Genomic DNA, 2,918 nt, shown 5'->3' with positions numbered 1-2,918 from the left:
GCACCGGTTTTGACAGTTGAGGGACACGTTGTGTCTGGTTTTCCGGTTGAAGGATGAAAATTGAATTCGTTGACAAGTTAAGGGATCTCAGATGAACTTATTCCACAGAAATTAGGCCGGAAATATCTGTGGATATGGGCCTCATAATGGGCTCAGAGCCCACAGTCCAATGGGCCGTGACGGCCCAGCCCGTGTTCTGACTTTCATGCTCGGCTCCTCTACCCAGCCAGCCGCGAGGGCCGATGCTTCACTCCCCAATCCTCACAGCACTAGGGTTGGACCACTTCGCCTCGACTCCTGCTCCGATGCGGCGCCCGAGGCTGCCGACGGCGAGGCCTCCATCTCTCTCTCTCTCTCTCTCGCATCCTCCATTGTGAGTTCCAGCTGTTTCTTGCGGTGTGGCCCCGACGCACGCCGCCTGTTCGACGGAATGCCTCCGGGGAAAGCCCCACGTCCGAGCGCCAGCGGCGGCGGCGGCGGCGGCGTCGATAGGATAGGGATCTGCCGGATGGTGTCGTCCAACACATCCTCGGTTTCCTCCCGGCGCCGGAGGCCGTGCTCACGTGCGTGCTCGCGCGGCGCTGGCGCCACCTCTGGAAGTCGGTGGCGAGACTGCACATCACCAACTGGGACAAGGAGGTGACGATGCAGGAGTTCGGGTACTTCGTGCACCGCCTTCTGCTCCACCGCGGGCGCGGCGCGCCGATCGACGAGTGCAGGTTCAGTTTGGGCGGGCTGTCCGACTTCGCCGCCGACGCCCGCCGCGTGGACCGCTGGTTCCGCCATGCCGCGGTGATGTGCCAGGCCCGTGTGCTGCAGCTGCGACTCGCTCCCAGTGGCGTCCAACTAGCGCTGGATAACCTGGCCATCGTCTCCCGGCATTTGGAGAAGCTACAGCTTACTGGTGTGAAGCTGATGCACAGTTTCCTTGATTTCTCGAGCTGTCCGGTGCTGGAGCATCTTGATATATCCTTCTGTAACCTGGTTGATGCCAAGAAGATCTCTTCCCGATCCTTGAAACACCTCAACATCTTCCGTTGCATTTTCAGCCGTACTTTCCACACTCATATTTGTGCACCGAATCTCCTCTCACTTCGTATGTTTTTTAATAGGGAGTAACTATATTTATGGCGCCATATTTTTCACCAAAATATAGTCAGCATGTATTTACATTGTAAGTCCCTAAATTACATATGTAATTTTAGTGTATTTACAATGTAAGTCCTAAAATTACATATGTAAGTTCAAAATTACATATGTAAGTGGGGTGTAACTACTGTGTAAATTTGTATAAATATATAATTACAGCAATAAAGTTGCCTGTTTGCTCAGTTGAACACGTTAATGATAGGACCTTGGGCAGTAATACATCGATCAGTTGAGCACGTTACTTTGTGTTTGCTCTGGATCAGTAATACATTGATGATAGATTGCAGGTAGTCGGGCGCAGATCTCAAACAACGCATACGCAAATCATAATATCCAGTGCTAATCTAAAGCAAATCAGAGAGCTGAAAAATCGACTATAATCGATGAGATTTTGTGGCGACACAAATATAGCAAAACCGTTTTAGTATGAACCGGAATCCTGTGTTTGAGGGTATGCCGTTATTAACCGAGGCTTTTGTTGGAGTCACTGGTGAATTTGGAGATTGGAATACTCCTCCAAGATATGATGATAGTAACAACTGCACGCTTCCGCAAGCTTTATCACATGCGAAGACGTTGGTGTTGATTGTTCTGTCACGGTCACGAGCATTACAAGCACAGGATGTATGTTATGCATTTATCACTTCCAATGCACTGCCACCACATGTAATATCTTTAACCATCTGTTTACAGTGAGTATTAGTTGATATTTTCTGTTTGCATCTTGTGCAGTTTAATTCCAATAGGTACTGGCAGCAATGCCCTATATTTAGCAGGTTGAAGACTTTGTCAATCTGCGGATATCGACTTTGAGGCACTTAGCTGCATCCTTCAGCACTCACCTATTCTAGAGAAGCTCACTCTCAAGTTTCGTGGCATGGTATATATTCTAAATGGAAAATTGCTTCCTGGTTACAATTATTACATAACGCGGATTTATCTTGGCCAAATGTTTTATTGTTATTTTGTTACTGTTATTATTTCAGGGGACTAAAAATAAGGTGGAAATGAAAGGAAGTTATATCCAAACGAAGAAGTCATCTGCAATATCAGAACATCTTAAGTTAGTGGTAGTAAAATGTGGAGCGATTGAAGAGAGAGTTATCAAAGTTTTGAAGTTCCTATCTACATTTAATATCCGTAAGATAACTATTGACACTATTCATTCTTTCTATATTTCTGGATTTTTCCTTCAACTTCATATATGTGAAAGAAAGCAAATAGTGTAAAAACTCCTACTTTGTCAGAAGATCAAGAGATAAGACTAGAGTACCGAATTGTAAAGAAAATGAAAAATCATGCCCTGCATTTGGTGGAAGCGTGAAACTCAATCTAATGATTTATGTTATGTTGGCAGATAGTATGCATAAAGCTGTATAGTATCTATTTATTGTGAAGTACGTACATTGTATAAGCGGTAAGCTCATAGGTCGAATAGTTTTGAATATCTTACTTGTGCTGATAATTTATTGGCTCGCTGTTTAATTCTAAACAGCAGCAAAATTTTTCTTTCTTTCTGCATTTGATAATTAATGACTGTGAGCAGTAATGCACTGTATTGAACTTATTTTCAAGCGTTGGTTGCTGCGCCATAACATAGGTTTAGGACGCTCGTTCTGCCAGGAAAAGTTGCCTTTGCTGGCTAACTGTCTGCTGGGAAAGACCTTTACTGACTCTCTGCCACAGCCTGCGGCCGGGGAAAGAGAAGTCGAGAAATGTATTTACCGGCAGACATGTGTTTTATGACTGCTACTGGGATTCACATTATC

The 2,918-nt window shown here is 45.3% G+C and overlaps 1 pseudogene; it reads left to right on the top strand.

Moving 5' to 3' along the window:
- Positions 1-240: 240 nt before the first annotated feature.
- LOC107279345 (F-box/LRR-repeat protein At3g59200-like) lies at positions 241-1,421 on the top strand (annotated as a pseudogene).
- Positions 1,422-2,918: the final 1,497 nt, after the last annotated feature.

Source organism: Oryza sativa, chromosome 11, assembly GCF_034140825.1.
Source record: "Oryza sativa Japonica Group chromosome 11, ASM3414082v1".
In the NCBI taxonomy this organism is placed as follows: Eukaryota; Viridiplantae; Streptophyta; class Magnoliopsida; order Poales; family Poaceae; genus Oryza; species Oryza sativa.
Note: the sequence above shows the minus strand (reverse complement) of the source record. Positions and strands in the feature narration are given on the sequence as shown.